The sequence below is a fragment of the Cydia fagiglandana genome, chromosome 19 (assembly GCF_963556715.1).
Source record: "Cydia fagiglandana chromosome 19, ilCydFagi1.1, whole genome shotgun sequence".
Classification (NCBI taxonomy): domain Eukaryota; kingdom Metazoa; phylum Arthropoda; class Insecta; order Lepidoptera; family Tortricidae; genus Cydia; species Cydia fagiglandana.
The window spans coordinates 1,670,848-1,689,393 of NC_085950.1; the positions used below are offsets into that span (position 1 = coordinate 1,670,848).

The 18,546-nt window shown below is 40.5% G+C and overlaps 1 long non-coding RNA gene across 1 annotated transcript; it reads right to left on the minus strand.

Moving 5' to 3' along the window:
* Positions 1-7,959: 7,959 nt before the first annotated feature.
* On the minus strand, positions 7,960-8,637 carry LOC134673920 (uncharacterized). The gene is made up of 2 exons (XR_010099522.1): positions 8,508-8,637; positions 7,960-8,265 (listed from the first exon to the last, which is right to left on the minus strand). It is a non-coding gene; the product is annotated as an uncharacterized LOC134673920 (long non-coding RNA).
* Positions 8,638-18,546: the final 9,909 nt, after the last annotated feature.

Consider the following 18,546-nt stretch of genomic DNA (forward strand, 5'->3'; position numbering starts at 1 on the left):
AAGGAATATCAACCTTGTGATAGTTAATGTAGGGTTGAAATTACGAGTATTTGAAATTTATGTTTATACTCTTGCAAAATACGACGGTAAAAATGAAAAGAAGGATTATTCTTTTCAGCGGCCAATCTTGCTATATAATCGAAATATTTAATTTTCGGTTTGTGCATCGTAGGTATTAATTACGTAATATGTTTTTGCCAGCGTAATATTAATATGAATTTTACTGAAAGTGTTAATTTATTTTTCACCACGCCTGGAGTTAATTCATTAGTGTTTTTCCAAGCAGGCGTTGAAGCCTAGGTATTAATGATTTACTGTAAAATGTTTTTTATTTCATCCTTTTGAGTTTCCAAATCGTCCCGCTTGGCACGCCGTTCAAAATCCCATACAAAATGAGACTACGCGAACGCGTAAGGTAAATGTACTGTTGCTCGACGCGGTCCCAGTACATGTCATCTTGAAACTTAAGTCATTTTCAATAGAGGTGACAGCAAGGTGTCATCTATTGGGCATTAGCGTGTCGTGCACTAGTATGTTACATCTGACGTGGTCACGCTATCTAATCTTATACCTCTGAAAGAGCACTCCTTGTTATATATAGGTATTTATTTATATATTATATATTTCGATGATCTCGGAAACGGCTCTAACGATGTCGATGAAATTGCTATATGGGGGTTTTCGCGGACGAAAAATCGATCTAGCTGGGTCTTATCTCTGGGAAACGCGCAAAGCTCGGTCGCCCAAATATTGAAATTTACATTTATTTGCTTTTATGAGCGTATGTAATACCATACACTGTTAACTGACAATGACAGTTTGTAAACCTTATTACAAAAGGCATAAGGTCCACCCATGGACAGTTAACAGTGATGCTGTTTGTATACTTTGTACTCTTGGAGTCGCTCGCGGGATTTTTACGAGTGGTACCAATTTTATTGCCCAAGTCGGATCTGATTGAGGATTAGGAGGCTTCTAACTGCCGTATTCGAACTTCAAGATATTCACAAGTGACGACATTACTAGATCCATTCTAGATATGTTATAGTTCAGATATCAACTAGTTCTCTTTTGCAGCGCAATTCGGGCGACCAATGTCACTTTTACGTTAGATAGAGTAAGATATCTATTAGATATGAATTAGATCTCTAAGTAGAATCGTTCACGAGTATCTCCAGAATCGCGCAAATGTCAAATTTGACAGGTTAGATCTTAAACATATCGTTATCGTATCTTGGTGATGTCTAAAAGATGTCTAATAGATGTCTATTTCATAATCAGAATCAGGCCCTAAGTTTAAAATCCCAATTCGATTTATCATATCAATGACACCCTTTAGTGCGAGCGAGATGCCATATATTACTCGCATTATAGGTATTTCGCGCGCACCATTTAGAAACCATAACAAATTTAGATATGTGGAAGACCTAATATACCGGGTGTGGCCTGTAATATGAGCAAAAAATTTAACTGTAGGCTGTATTCCTCATACTGATCAACATTTGTTCAGCGACTTTTAAAAATAACTTGTATGTAGTTTGATTTTTAATACACTTTAAAAGTTATTCAAAGACGCAATGTATTGCGAATTTTGTTATGTTTAAGGCTTGACAAGCAACGTCAATCACAATGATATGGCGTGGCGATGGCGTCCATTGAAGATAATATTTATTTTGTATGAAAAATATGGAGTCTAAATACTTAATAATTTTTAAAAGTTGTTGAACAAAAGTGTCACCGTTTGAGGAGTACAATCCAATCTATGTTTTAATTATTTGCTCGTGTTACAGGCCACACCCGGTATATGTAACATTTTCATAGATAGCCTAGCGTTAAGAGCGTGCGACTTTCAGTAAGGAGGTTGATACATTGAACTATTATTATTAAAGTATACAACCAGCAGCGGCACACAGAACCAGTATTTTGAGTCATGAGTTGATGTTGTTTTGACAACAAACCATAGAAGCGGAGCATGAATCTCGCGACCTAAACGCGTAAGCGCCATGAGTTTTACGGTTATGGTCGCGTGGTACAATACAAGTAGCGAAAGCGACAATTTCATTGTTTGGTATGGCTTCTCTGTAGTAATATCTCAATGGGTTGATACCGCCGTGATAGCCACGATAGCCATGGCAAAAAGCCGGAACAACGCAAGCAAGATAAAGATAAGATAAAAAATAATTTATTCAAGTAGGCATATTACAATGCGCTTATGAACGTCAAATAAACCTTTACCGGCTCCAACCCTACATCTCTGCCCCGAGAAGATTTAAATCCCCCTCAATTGGAGGAGGGTATCCCAATATGGGACCGGCAACAAACTCGGCGGGACACATCTTTTGATGATGACATTGATGACGTTCTTCATAAGAATTGGATGTTCCTGCAGTCACTTATACTTACACTTCATCATTGGAAATTCTGTGTAGAGTTAGTTTGGTTTGCTGACTCTACTTACCTACTATTCTACATACATATAATCAGTTCTGATCAGACAAAGGCTATCCCTACCTACAATTCAGTAAAGTGGCCCACTGATTAACAGTCGGTATCGGCCTGTCAGTTGTTCGGAACTGTCAAAATTTTATTCTAACTGACAGGCCGATACCGTCCGGCGGACTGTTAATCAGTGGGCCCCTTAAGTATTCAAAATGGGCAACCGTAGCATGTAAAGCGATCAATCCATCAATGCGTAGGTTGCCGAGCTGTGGCTAAACAGGCAGACAACCAGACAACCCCCCTAAGCCGTAAATAGTGCCTCGGCTTTTGGCACCGCGCCAAGGGACCGGCCGATCTCCGTGCGGCAGTTGGCCGATTGGGCATAGCAATGTGGTTGCAGAATATTCTCAAAAGCACCTTGCCGAGGGGTGATTTTTTATTGTAATAGGTTTTTGTTTTATTAATTAAGTATAATTTTAGTTTATAAGTTCTCAAAAGGGGGTCCTTCAATAGGTACTTTGTTATATCTAGTACAAAATCAGTTGAAACTCTGAAAGGGACTCGGAAGCAGTGGTAGTACCTGCCCCTAGAGACTTTTGTTCAGAACTTTGAAATCTGTAACAAAATCTCATGATATTTAGCTGAAACCACATTTTCCATACTTTAGGTCCGGGCTCCTTTCCTAAATTTCTGGAAAATTTCATGACAAGTATCTACTTAGAAAGTTCCCGTTCTGATTAGGGGTTATAACTCAATGTTGTCAAATGTTTACGATTGTAGAGTCTGTGCGGAAAGAGAAGAGTCGTGGAATGTAAGGGAGCCCATACATTCTACCGGCTCGATTTGGAAAATGAATTAGATATCTACTAGACTTCAACAAGTTACGATATGGATAATTTAAAGATATTTGTAAGATAGATATGTCAAATTTGACGTTTCCGCGATTCTGGAGGTCCTCTTGAACGATTTCGACATGTTATGACTTAGATATCCAAGTCACACCTAGTCGATATCTAATGTAGATCTAGTTGATCTCCAAATCGTCTCTAGATCTTGTGATTATCTCGAAATCCGAATAGGCATGTTGGACTCTTCTCTTTCCGAACAGAATCTAAATATTTACCTCACTTATTGGAGTCCATTTCAAGTATTATAGAAATGGAAACCAACTGTAAGATGGTTTGTCAATTATGGTACTATCCCTTTCGGCTATTTAGGGTTGTCAAAATTCAAGTCATTATCCTATCTGTGGTTGTGCACGCAAAGAGACGTCAAGTTGTGCCAACCCTAATGATTGTTCGGAGCAATACTGAGCCGAACGGAACCGAGAATACCCGAAAGGATCAGTTTTGGCCCCCTGACTTTGTTTTACGTTTCCTAACCAAATGGAAGTGCCCGATGGGGTAGGACCTGTGGACTGCGTAACTTATTGGGTGTTGGGTCCTTTTACTGAAACAGTGCACATTAGCCCCATGTCGCGAATCACCCCATTTATCATACAGGGGACAATAGAGCGCTTAGTGTTCCAACTATTCTGTCCGATTCGAACTTTAAGATACGTCAATTAATATATCTAGAAACGATATGGATTAGATATGTCAGTGTCAAATGTGACGATTCTTCAAACTAAAACGTCACTTTTGGCACTGACACATCCAATCCATATCGTTTCTAGATCTATTAATTGACGTATCTTAACGTTCGAATCGGGCCGATTGTCTCTAACGGTTGCGTAAGCTCATAATCTTCGCGTTGTTTGGCAGTGACCCTGTCTACGTAGCGGAAAGTCCCGGGTTCGAATCCTGGCAACGGCATTATTTGTGTGTTCATCTCAGGTAAGTTGTTCCTGAAACACCTAAACTGCTGGAGTTGCAGGCGTCCATAGGCTACGGTGACTGCTTACCATCAGTCTGGCCGTATGCTTGTTTGCCACCGATGTGGTATAAAAAATAAACATACTCGTAAACACCTATGTGTTTTCTATGTATTTAAGTAATTATCTATAATCTATAATTCTATATCTATCTATATTATACAGGGTGGAATATTTCTAGAGACTGAGCTGAAATGATAATGTTATCTGAGTGATCTACAATCGAGTTATTTTAATCATAAAGCTGAAAAAATATATTTTGTGCTAACTGCAATTTCGAGAATAAAATAACTTGAGTGATAAGGATGACTCACGTTAGACCGAGCCGGGTCTGGGCCGGAGCTTCCGGCGCTCTGTTTTCTTTAGAAAGCATCACGTGATCACCGGTCATCTATCACAGAAAAGTAAGCTCCGAAAGCTCCGTCCCAGACCCGGCCCGGTCTAACGTGAGTCATCTTAGGTTTAATGTCACATTACACTGTATTTACTTAACAAATTGGCATACTTTTTACAGTTATTTCCGTTGCGTCTCGCCAACCGGAAGTGGGCTAATCAAAATGGCGGAAACCGGCGTAAACAACCGGAAGTGTGATAAAGAGGAATCAAGAAACTATCACGGAACGAGGACTCGATGTTGTAATGGCTTTAGATGCGTTACAGCGTAGATATGTGACCCCTATGCAACAAGCGACTTTTGACGTATCTTCACAGAATAAGTAATAGTACTAAGTACCAAAGACATATATAAACTCCGTATAAGGTGAATAAAGTCTAAGAAAAAACCCTGCCTTGGAAAGAAAGAATTAGTACATTATTGTCGAGGCTCGGAAGTAGCTACTTGCAGGCTGAGGATTCGTTTTAAACGGACGACCTTGGGAGTCCGTTTAATTGAATCCGAAGCCAGCAAGTAGCCTTCCAGCCGAGTCATATATAGTGCTTTTCTCAAAAATGGTGCAAGAAATACAAATATCATAGAAATATTTTACAAAAGCAACGTTCTTACATATATATTTTGACAGAAAAAAACCCTTGCCGCCTTTTTATTTTTTTTAATAAAAAACTAGAAGTGTATTTTTCTGCCAAAAATACGCCAACCTATTTGAGACATCTAAATAGTCGCGGTACTATTCATCTGGTTGGCTGTTTAATGGGCCTGTGCCTTCATTTGATATGGTAATTTCAACTTTTAAAAAGTTTGGAACTCGACAAATAATGGAATTTGTATGCAACATTGCAGTCCCAAAATCGAGACTGCAATGTTTTTAACTTTTTAATTTTTGTCTGACCATAAACTACGCGTTTCGCGACCAATTTTTTAGACGGCAAACTCGACTTTGCCGTCCATTTTTGAGAAAAAGTCATTCTCGGATAGATGGCGCCACACGTCTGATACTGAGTCGCTACGACCCACATTTAGTTAGTATCACACGTGTGATACTAGGGCGCTCCACGGATTAATATTTCAGCTCGATTCGGGAAATGAATTAAAGATTCACTAGATATGAAATAGTAAAGATATGTGACGTTCCACGGCAAAAGTTACCTTATGGCGGCTGGCGCTTACGTCGCATAGCGCCGCAATAATATTGGAGCGGCGTTTCATAATAGCGTCATAAGGTACCTTTTGCCGTGGAACATCACATATCTTTACTATATCGTAACTAGTTAATCTCTAATTATTTTTGTGAAATGCATTTTATTTTGACATGTAATATTTAATGTATATTTACAATAAGAATAAATGAATCTAATCTAATCTAATTCATTTCCCGAATCGCACTGTTTATCTCTTTTTGAACGTCGCAGTCGCTATTTCTTACACACCTCCAATGTCATATCTACCATATATTCCATCTACCGAAGCCTGCAAGTGATATATAAGAAGACCGATACATGTAACACCGGCGGAGAGGCTATTCGTTCCATCCCACAGTTCCAAACAGTTATAAGTGCTCAACATTTATGGATATGTACTATCTTTTATAAGTGGGAGTGTCTAATCCATTTCAAGTCCACTGTATTTGCCATTTTGTATTACGGTACAGATACGATCGTTTTGACGTTTTAATAAATAGCAGAATAAAAAAGCGGCCAAGTGCGAGTCGGACTCGCCCATGAAGGGTTCCGTAGCAGCAAGTAACATAATAAAATAAAATTGCGGTTTACGATTTATGACGATTAAAAAAACTACTTACTAGATCTCGTTCAAACCAATTTTGGGTGGAAGTTTGCATGGTAATGTACATCATATATTTTTTTTAGTTTTATCATTCTCTTATTTTAGAAGTTATATGACACACACGTTTTACCACTTTGGAATTAACTGTTTTTTTTTCTATTTTTGGCAGACAGACAGACAGACAGACAGACATGACGAATCTATAAGGTTTCCGTTTTTTTGCCATTTGGCTACGGAACCCTAAAAATAGTACTACCGTACAGAAAGGACACTTCCTACTACAAACCCGAAGTATGACAGCGGTTCAGGGTCGAATCATGCTCTATAGAGTCTAATGTATAGCACAGGGCCGTCTTAAACTATGCTGGGGCCCCGGCACATAAGAATTTGGGGCCGTTTTGGAAAGTAAAGAAAGCGAATTAAACTAACATTTTTCTACTATGATCTTTAATTTATTATGAGTAATGCTAGCGGTCATATCTGTCGTAATAGACGCGATTTGTTAGAGAGTGAACCTTCTGTGTGTATGTTGAGATAGTTTGGACAGGTGGTAAGAATGAGTGAAAGAAGGCTAACAAAGAGAGTGTATGGGAGAAGTAGAAGTGGGATTTGGAAGGGGTAGACCTCGGCGGACTCTCTGATCAGATCTGGGAAATCCTGAAGAAAGGCCAGGTCAAGAGCACCCTAAACCGGCGAGCGTGTATGAGGAATGTTATGAAAGTGAAGGAAGCGAAAGAGGTATGTCAGGATCGTAGCAAGTGGAAATCCGTGGCCTCTGCCTACTCCTCCGGGAAATAGGCGTGATTATATGTACCTATATGTATGGATAAACCTTCTGTACCTAGTATGTACTAGGTATTAGGCGTGTCTCACTCCGCGATTTCGTCGCTTTGCTACAGGTAGCTAAAAGTACATCCGTTCGGCCCCAATTTTGGGGTTTGCCATAAGCCGCGCGTAGCGCTGTCGCCACCTAGCGGCCATATCTGTGCTGATCGTAACAGACGCGTTTTGTTAGAGAGTGAGTCTTCTGTACTTAGTACTATTATTTAATCTGTGGTACTATTAATACTATTTTATTCTTATTTATTTATTTTTCTTCATAGGCTAGGTCATTTATAACATGAATCTAAAAGTAAAATAGAAAAACACATAAAAAACAATAAAAAATAAGTATAAACACATTATAAAAAACCTAACCTAAGGTGCCGCCAGCAGCGGGGCAGGGCCCAAGCTGCCGGTGGTCAGGGCCGCAGAGTGAGGAATCGACGTACTATACGGGCCGTGTCCAAAATTACCGCCTTCTGCATCTGACCCTTGATCCAACCACCCAGCGAGAGTCTCTCTAGGTGTTGGTCGAGACTCTTCGCTATGAGACCGTTCGCTGACACGACTATAGGAACAATGATCGTCGAGTCAACATCCCACATGGCGGTAATCTCGTGAGCCAAGTCTAGGTTTAGTAGTACTATTTGTATGTCTTTTCCATCACGGAACAATGGTGTTCCGGACCTTTGGGAGGCGTGCGCGGAGTCGAAGCCAACACGTAGAGGCCCTTTTGACACTTTAATGAAATGTAAGGGGTACACCGAGCGGATGCTGCCCTTACCCGTGTCATGGGACGCACGCAGAGGCAGCACCCGCCAGGGTGTAAGGACTATTGAGAGTTGATGAAATATAAAATGAACTAGGTTATTGGGTGAAAGCGATGGACTAAGTGATGGATGGGTAAAAAACCGGACGCCTGCCTAATAAAACGGTATGCAAATAACTCGCCCTCACAAGATGGGCCCCCACAAAAAGCGACATCTAGGATGGCTCAAGGGCAACACCGGTGTGAGCGGCTCAGGGGTGCCGAGAGGTGTGCGCCGCTTTCTACCCAGTGGCTGTTAACGGCCACTGTGCCAATTCGCGTCTTATGCATATTTCACTTCCACGCCTGGAGCTTATAGCTCTAACGACTCCACTCTGGCCGGCCGGCTAAGGCAAGCCAGAGGCAGAGAAACCTGTCCCACCCACCCTCCTTGCGGGTAACAGAACTCCCTAGGAGCACTCGGGTACGTGAGGTCGCTAATCCCCAACAGCTCGCCACAAGCTGCCCTGCGTTGACTGATTGCACTGGTAAAACCAGCGAGTGATGGGGTCGTTACATCCCTACGCTGTAGTACTATTATTATTATTTATTATGTGCTAGGAGTAGGTAGGTACTGAAGCTGATTTGACTGCTTAGTACACTCCATATCACGGTGCATTGTGTTGTGCCAGGAGAGCACGTTTATATTTCATGTGCAATCTGCCAGCAATCTCGCCGGAGCTACGGCGAAACAGGGCCTCTGTTGGAAATATTAGCATTAAAACCAGAGCCCGTAGCAGAGATACATATAACTCCGTATAAGACAGATAAAGTCTAAGAAAAAAACGTGCCTCGGAAATCAAGAAAACGTCATTCTCGAATAGATGGCGCACACACCCCTTTGGCCTATTCTCGGCTAGATGGCGTTGACGACACCGTTTGATATTTAACAATTTTAAGGGGCTCCCCCACGCCAATGACCTTCGATCTGAATCCCTTAGTTTTCTAATGTTTTTTGTAGCTTATCATATTAACAGCAACGGCTTTAAACAATATAGTATCCCAGATTTACTTTAAAGTTCATTGTCTTCGAGATATTTGGCATCAAAGTTGAACAATTTTAGGCTAAAAAACTGGTTTTCTGGCCATAACTTTTGTGTTAATTAGTTTAAAATTAAAACCTTGGACACGATTTTCGAGACTTCAATGACGAACCCAAATATGTAGATTTCGTACATGTAAGATCCTTCACTGCAAACTAGATACGAAAAAGGTGTTTTTTTAGACAATGTTTAAAAAATTCATAAAAAAATAAGTATTCATTTTTTTTTTTAATCCGGTGGACAAAACCGGAGATAAAAGATTGAAGAACCGATAACCGTTTGTCTTATATAATTCTATCTGTAGTGCAAAAAAAGAAGATACGATTCAAAACTTGTCAAAAATCGATGGAAACCTCGGATAGCCCCTTAACACATATCAGTGAAAGAACATGGGTCAGTATGGAACAATAAATATTAAAAATCATTTATCCGTAAACATGTTTTGATTAACTTATACATTCTCAATTTTATTTTAAGTTTGTATGGGATTAAATGTACCGTGACTACAAAATTTACTTCGGCAATAGCCCTCTATACTATCTATTCTCTCTGCCCGTAGGTACATATCATGCCGTTGACGGAAAAACGACGTCAGCTGTTTATAGTAGGTATATGATTACAATTCGTTTTGTCTTAATAAGTAATCATCTCTCAACCTCTATCTAACTGATATTGATACTTGAAATTATCACTTCAGGACGTCTAAATTTAAGGATGACTCACGTTAGACCGGGTCGTGTCCGGGCCGGAGCTTCCGGCGCTTACTTTTCTATGACATGACAGGCGATCACGTGATGCTTTTCATCGAAAACGATGCGCCGGAAGCTCCGTCCCGGACACGGCACGGTCTAACGTGAGTCATCCTTAACTGTGGTTTGTGATTTTGTGAATTGTGAAACAATGTTTTGCAAGTAAAAACAGTTCTCCCTGTGTAAATATCTAGTTTACGAAAACTGTAAAACTTTAAGACTTTTTTTCAGCTTTAAAAACTAGTTTTTGACATGCTATGTAATGTTGAAAGTAACACCTACGTATGTACGTACGTTAAATTTGAAACAATTTAAACCGCATCTCGTGTGTTCCCTTTAACCGTACTGTCATAATTTAATATTGTAAGCATGTCATTCGCATATTGTGTCGTTGACAACTTTGACATGTGACGCTCTCTGCAATATCCGCCATATTGAATTAAGCTTGTCACGTCTACACTATTTTCACTGAGGCATAGCGCGTGTGACAGATTGCGTATTAAAACAGCCGGCTTATTATGGATGGCTTTATCCATCTTTATCCACGTGATAAAATAACTGTCACTTTTTAACACCATGGGATAGAAAGTGACGGTCACCGTTTTATCACGCTGTCACGTAGACAAGAACGACCATCGTATCCGTACAGGTAATGAAAATATTTTTAGATATGTTTTATATCAAATTAGTGGCAAACAGGCATGCAGCTCGTATTATGATAAGCGATCTCCGTAGCTAAAAGACGCCTGCAACTTCAGTGGTGTTTTCTTTCACTGAAAAGCTATACTGGTAAAAATAATGTTTCTTACATAAGATCTGAAAAAGTCAATATTCATTTTTGGTTTAATCCCACGACCTCCGGATTGAATGTTGCACGCCCTTACCGCTAGGCCTCCAATGCACGTCAATATTTATCTAGCGTGAAGCCTATAATATTGGACACTACATAGTAATTGTGGCCACTTCTAACAAATCAGAAATAAATAAGCCAATTGAACTCTTATTGTTAAGAGTGGCCAATTATCATGTGGTGGCCAATAGGTAGCTAGTAGTCACCCTATACAACGTTAGAAATAAGTTTTTAGCAAAAATGACATTTTTGGTACAAGCTTTTATCCCTGACTGTACTTTTCATACGAAAGACAACTAATACTCATCGAGACAATTCTAAAAACCCCTAACACAGTTAGGTTGCGTTGTTTCATCGCAGAGTTCCTATAGCTACTTAGCGACCTCCTGTCTCCATCGTCAGATCAGCTCGATGGTACCATAATATTGCATTGTCATCCGATTTATACATGCATGCAAAATTTAGCTCAATCAGAAACCGGGAAGTGGATCAAAATTTAACTTGCAAGATTTGATTACAGACAGACAACGGTCAGGTGAAAAAATAAAAGCTTGGTAAAAAATTATTCCTCGAGTATTTTTCTTTTATTTCATTTTCGCATTAACATTCATGATTGTAAACTGAACGAAATTGAACTCCAGAGTAATAAGGAAAAGAACAACAAATAATATTTCCAAAGTTCCCAGGAAGCGAAACTTTGTTAAGTCGAAAGTTTTCGAGTTCCAAAATTAAAAGTTGTCGGCGTTGTCGCCCCCCACAGACAAAACATCCTCCAGACTGAGCATAGTCGCGCTACCCCCTCTGCCACGCATACGGTAATTTTACTCCATGTTCGAGTCGAAAGTGTCTTTGTGTGACGTCCGTGTCTTTGAACGGACCAATCACGGCACGGGACTTCGCTCATGTCGTCCCGCGCACCCCCGCATTTTTGGCATCATCGGTTGCATGAAATAATTGCTCTAAACTCGGTCTAGAAGATTCCTAATCTATGTCGCCCTCTTTGTGAGGTTTCTCAAATACGCCAAACCGTCGATAATCGTTGAGGCAATAACAACTTTGTCGACCTAGTTTTAAGGTTTAAAATCGTGTGGGGAAAATCTCATAATTAGGCAATGTTTAATGCGGTCACAACACAAACTTAATAAACCACTGATTCAAGGTATTATAGACTCTATTGCGTATGTTATAAGATATTTGAATGTGTTTCTAAAAACTTGGTAAATACAACGTTACTTCGGTACTTGCGTTGTGTGAGTTTTAAGTTACGCTTTGATTATTTTTAAATCAAATAAAATGTGTTTATATAAAGACGAATAATTAAGAACCAAAAGCCGCTCCCTGTGGAAGTTTATGCTCTCATTTTAAAACAATATCGGCGCGATTCGGGAAATGAATTAGAGATTAACTAGATACGATATAGTAAAGATATGTGACGTCCCACGGGTAAAGGTACCTTATGGCGGCTGGCGCCTACGCTATTATTAACGCCGCTCCAATATTACGCTATCCGACGTAAGCGCCAGCCGCCATAAGGTACCTTTTGCCGTGGAACGTCACATATATTTACTATTTAATATCTAGTCAATCTATAATTCAATTCCCGAATCGCGGCGCCAGCCGCCATAACGTACCTTTTGCCGTATATCGTATAGTTAATCTCTAATTCATTTCTCGAATCGAGCCGTATGTTTATTAAATTACATGAAACTCGGCATGAACATTTTCGTAGCATGTTACTGTGATTTTCGTTGCTAAAATGATTATTTAAATACACGAACGAGTCTATCGCGATATAATTTAATTTTTACCTTAAATGCCGACGTTTGAGCTGAAAAAACCGGCCAAGTGCGAGTCGGACTCGCACACAAAGTTAAAATTTTCACAGATGATGTATCTGTTGCCGCTATTACTAAAAAACAATAAAATAAATATTTAAGTGACACAAACATGACTTTTTTTGCTGTTTTCGCGTATTTAGGTATATTACAATATCAGATAGGGAAATAGGTACCTACATTCATTTCATATTTATTTCTGAATTGCGTCGTATGCATTATTATCGAAAATTACAAAGGAAAATCGATTGTGAATTATTTACAAAGAAATAAGGGTATAGTCGCGGACGGTCTAGAACGCAAAATGGCTAGTGTAATATTTTGCCTATATCGCTTTTAGTCTACATCGCAAACGGTCTAGAACGCAAAATAATCACTTTTTTATATCACACAGGTAAGTTAGATTCGTTAGTTATCTTCAAATGGCCGATGGCCAAACCATACAGAATAGGAGCCCTGCGGTAGCGGGCCTCCGTCGACATCGCTAACGTAAAGATAAAACGACGAAAAATGATGACATTTTGCGTTCTGGACCGTTCGCCATGTAGACTAAGAGCGATATAGGCAAAATGTTACACTAGTCATCTTGCGTTCTAGACCGTCCACGAATAACCTGATACAAGCAATATCCATCGAGTTATTGTCAACTATAGAGAAACCATACAAAATAATGAAATTGTCGCATTCGCAACATTTACCACGCGACTAAAACGTCCTAAGCGTCGTGAAATTCATGGCGCTTACGAGTTTACGTCGCGAGATTCACGCTCCGCTTCTATGGTTTGTTGTCAAAACGACAGCAACTCATGGCGCAAAATACTGGTTCTCTGTGCCGGGTAGAACGTTAGTAATAATTAGTTAGTTCAATGGCAAATACCTATCCCACTTTTCTCGATAATATGACAACAACGTATTACTCGGTAGATATTCCGAGAAAACCATATGGTACGACTGTGTTTTGAACTGCAATATATTTGTAGAATTCAGTTTACTTACCAGAGTTTTCCGTATAAATACATTACATTTTAAATGCAAGCGTTTCTCTTTGATGCACGGTTTCAAACAAATTATACGATATACTCGTAGGGGGGTAAATGAGACATCAAAGAAATTCAGTTTCAGTGAAAACTAAAAGATACTTAAGGGACTAGAATGTTTACAAGTATTACCCAGGTACTTAAATATAGTACATTTCGATGCTAGTGCGGAAGGTATGTCATTACCTCACGAGTACCGAGATATCTTGCCACGAGCCGCAGGCGAGTGGCAAGACTCGGGACGAGTGAAGAATGACATTTCCGCACGTGTATCGAACGACGTTTTTTAATACAGTTGCGAAAAAATAAGAAAAACATTGTTAATCGTACACTAAACAAAAGTGGTAACAGTGACAGCTCGGTTAGACGTCGTCTTTAACGCTACGTCTTACGTAGGCGAACAACGCGCGAACGCGGCGCGGCGCGGCGCGGCGAAATCAATCCTTTGATGCCCATAGAAGTGTCCTACGTAAGCGATCTCGTTGCGAACGCGGTGCGGCGCGATTTGCACGCGAATGTCAGGCGGCGCGGCGCGGCGCGGCGCGGCGGCGGCCGCTTTCGCCGCGCCGCGCCGCGCCGCGTTCGCGCGTTGTTCGCCTACGTAAGACGTAGCGTAAGTATATTATATCTATGGGCGTTTGGCAGCAATTCCGTTCCATTCAGTCAACTTATTAAGAACGGAATTTTCAATATTGAATATTAAAAAATAAACGTGTTATAATGATGAAGAGGTAAGTAATTAAATATGAAATATGTAATATTTTTCGAATTCTTACATTAACGGTAGGTTTTTATGCTGATTACGACGTTTAAAGGAAACTAATATTAACACTCATCAATAAGTAGTCGTGAATTGGAACAAGTATAAATTTAAAAAAAATGGAAAAGTATAAAGCACTAGTTCGAGATAACCAACTTTCCGCACGCTAAACAGCTACGTAAAGTAGCACTTTTTGAGCAACTGTATTAAAAAATACCTTTTTAGGGTTCCGTACCCAAAGGGTAAAACGGGACCCTATTACTAAGACTTCGCTGTCCGTCCGTCCGTCCGTCCGTCCGTCCGTCTGTCACCACGCTGTATCTCACGAACCGTGATACCCACGTCACCCAGTACTGACCCCTCCCGACATTGCTTAACTTTGAACAAAAATCACGTTTGTTGTATGGGAGCCCAATTTAATTCTTTATTTAATTCTGTTTTTAGTATTTGTTGTTATAGCGGCAACAGAAATACATCATCTGTGAAAATTTCAACTGTCTAGCTATCACGGTTCATGATACAGCACAGCCTGGTGACAGACAGACGGACGGACGGACGGACGGACGGACGGACGGACAGCGAAGTCTTAGTAATAGGGTCCCGTTTTACCCTTTGGGTACGGAACCCTAATAAACAACTCTATTTTCTTATAATAAATATTACGGTCGGTGCCCCAACTTAAGTAGCCACGTCGCCATACAACAAACGTGATTTTTTGCCGTTTTTATTTGCGTAATGGTACGGAACCCTTCGTGCGCGAGTCCGACTCGCACTTGCCCGGTTTCCTTTTGAGGTACGAAAGCTTAAAAAGAGTAAAGTTTAAAGCACAGCCAATTTATTATCAGTTTTATAACAGATTTACATTAAGCGCTAATGTGCCCTGAGCTATTCCTATAGCTTCTAGTCATCGTCTCTTAACCAATACAATCTGACCTTTAAGCGCCACTTTCACCATCCCAACCCGGGGTTAATCAGTTAAACCGTTAACCCAGTGTCAAATTGTAATGGTAACCATGGCAACTCCAAGTTTAACCGTTTAACCCCGGGTTAGTGGAATTGCGCAAGTGGCTCTAAGTGGTATTTTTAATCACCGATGCAAAAAAGGTATGTAAAATGTTCAACGCGAATGTCTGTCTGTGGTATTGTAGCTTTCCAACGGATGGACCAATTTCGATGTAGATTTCAGGGTTCCGTACATCAAAAGGAAAAAACGGAACCCTTATATAGGATCACTCGTGCGTCTGTCTGTTCGCAGTCTGTCCGACTATCCCCCTCCCCCCTTTATCTCCGAAACTACTGGGTCTAACATTTTTGCTTCTCTTAAAATTCTCGCACTTGACCAGTTTTTTAAGTGAAAGCGGATTTTCTTGCGGTGGTTCTTAACTATGTTTAATATAATTCGATCCAGCAGTTTGAAGAGTATCAGCTGTTTTCCAAAATGATGTAAGGCATTTTTGGCGTAATATGGATTGGGGAGGTCACATACACCTTTAAATTTTTTCGCGGATGTATGCAGGTTTCCTCACGATGTTTTCCTTCACCGAAAAGCTAGTGGTAAATATCAATTGATATTCCGTACATAAGTTTCGAAAAACTCATTGGTACGAGCCAGGATTTGAACCCAAGAACTCCGGATTGAAAGTCGGACGCCAGAACCACATGGCCACCACCGCTTATCTGCGTAACTTAAAAACAGCAAATGCTTGTGAAGCAACGAGAACGCTACCAGCTCAGTTCCCGCATAACGGCGCCATATTGCGACAAATGACGTCATAACGTCACGACGACGTTACGTTAACTGTATTTACGATTAAACGTTGATTTACGCACATCACCTGTTTATGGGCTGTTAACTCGCTAGTAGAGATGGGCCGAGGAGTTGGCCGAATACGAATATACCTTGTAACTTTAAGTCCATGGGGTCCCAGCGCGCACAAGTTGTTCGCAGAATGACAGAATGTGGAACGACTTGCCTCCTGAGGTATTTCCTTTGCGCTACGACATGGGATTCTTCAAGAAGCGGGTATTTAGGGTTCTCAAGGGTCGGCAACGCTTAAGTGGCTCCTGTGGTGTTGCTTATGTCCATGGGCACCGATGACCGCTTCCCATCAGGCGGCTCGTCTGCTCGTTTACTGAGTATTACATAAAAAAAAAATCGCAAAGCGTCTGGTGACCGAAGAGCTGGCGGCTACCTCGCACAACGTATCAGCATTGCGATACAGCGAGGAAATGCCGCCAGCATCCTTGGTGCCTCAAGGGCCTAGATTTAAGCTAGTTATTAATTTCGTTTGGTAGTACCACTGTATATATCTTGTAAGTAAAAAAAATCGGTTCATTGATTTATAAAGTTTAGAAATAAATTAAAAGTGAAAAAATTTAACTGTATGTGTGTGTTTAACTGTGGGCAAGGATCGAACCCGCGCGCCTCTGGATCACTAGCCCATCGCTCTGTCAACTGAGCTGCTGAGACTTCACTACCTAGAAATTGCCTAGGAAACGACAAGCGATTCATTCATCTTTAGCTGCTAACGTAATTGAAGAATTTTTAAATGGTTTATTAGAATGAGTCAGTTATGAACAATTGTGAGTCAGACTCGCCCACCGAGAGTTCCATACTTTTTAGTATTTGTTGTTATAGGGGCAACAGAAATACATCACCTGTGAGAATTTCAACTGTCTAGTTAGATCACGGTTCATGAGATACAGCCTGGTGACAGAGAGACGGACAGTGGAATCTTAGTAATAAGGTTCTGTTTTTCCTTTGGGTACGGAACCCTAAAAATGATTCTTGCCGAATTCAGCACTTTAATTTAATCGAATATTGGGAAACTTGCCGAATACCGAATAATTACCGAATATTTGGCCCATCTCTACTCGCTTGTAAAATAGTTACTCGTAATGGATTGTGCAATTTTTCTGTATTGTAAATTGAAACAGAGGTGTAGTCCGGAAAATCGTTCGCAAATTATGGAACAATGAAAATATTTTACAGTTGTAAATATTCATCGAGATATTTCATTAGTCGGGAGGACGGAACCTGGAGACTCCAAGAACCAGGAGATTGAAGATCTGATGTCCGAGCCGAATATCATTGGAGTAATGATTAATGAAAGCCGCCAGACTCAGATGGCTCGGGCACGTAGTTCGGATGGGGGAAGATCGCGCAGTCTGGACGTACTCTGGAGTACCATGTGGCCGAAGACCGTCTGGACGCCCTAGGTACCGCTGGAGAGACGAAGTGCAGAAAGACCTTAGCGAACTCGGCGCCGTCGACTGGACAGAAACGGCTTTGGACAGAGGTCTTTGGTGTCGGAGGCCAAGATCCACTTCGGGTCGTTGCGCCACTGCAGTAGGTAAGTAAATCTTCATGATTTAAATATAAACCTAACCTAACAATTTCAGAACCCTAGCGTTTTTCATTCGATAGCGTGACGAGCGTTCGTTTGCGTTATGTTTCTTTTTTAACCGACTTCCAAATCCCAAAGGAGGAGGTTATCAATTCGGTTGTATGTTTTTTTTTTATTGTATGGCATTTTGAACAACGTCCCAAGACGTTTGGAAACTAATAATCCTAAAGTAGGTACTGCTACATTTTCTCAAGAAAAATATCATGAATAAAACGGTGCAATAACTGGAAAAATTTTGCAGCATAAAAGGTCATTATGAATTTTTCGGAATGCCTTTTTGGCCGAATAACGCTGCAAGCGAGTGGGAGCGCTTTAGTAAACGAGGTGCGTTTTATAATAATAGAGGGCCTACCGCGAACCACGTTCGAAGTGTTGTCTTCCTGTCACACTTGCGTACGGATTTACAAGTGCGACAGAGAGGCAACACGTCGAACGTGGTTCGCGGTAGGCCCTCAGAAATGGAGGTTTTATACACGAAACTTTAAGTCCAGTATAAGATTGACCTTCGAATGTTAACAGTTGTTATGTATTTAGAGATCAAATTATATTAGTGTGTAAATCGGAGTATGAAGACGAGTTATCGTAATAGTCATAACCGCCATTGCAAAACTCATTGAACTTTCTACCGTATCCCTGTAGCGATAAAGTCTAAATTCGAATGAATTTCCTGTGGCTGTTACTGCTATTATGCGTGACGTAGTTAGGGCCTGCTATGTTCGTCGTAACAGCCATTGCAAAACTCAT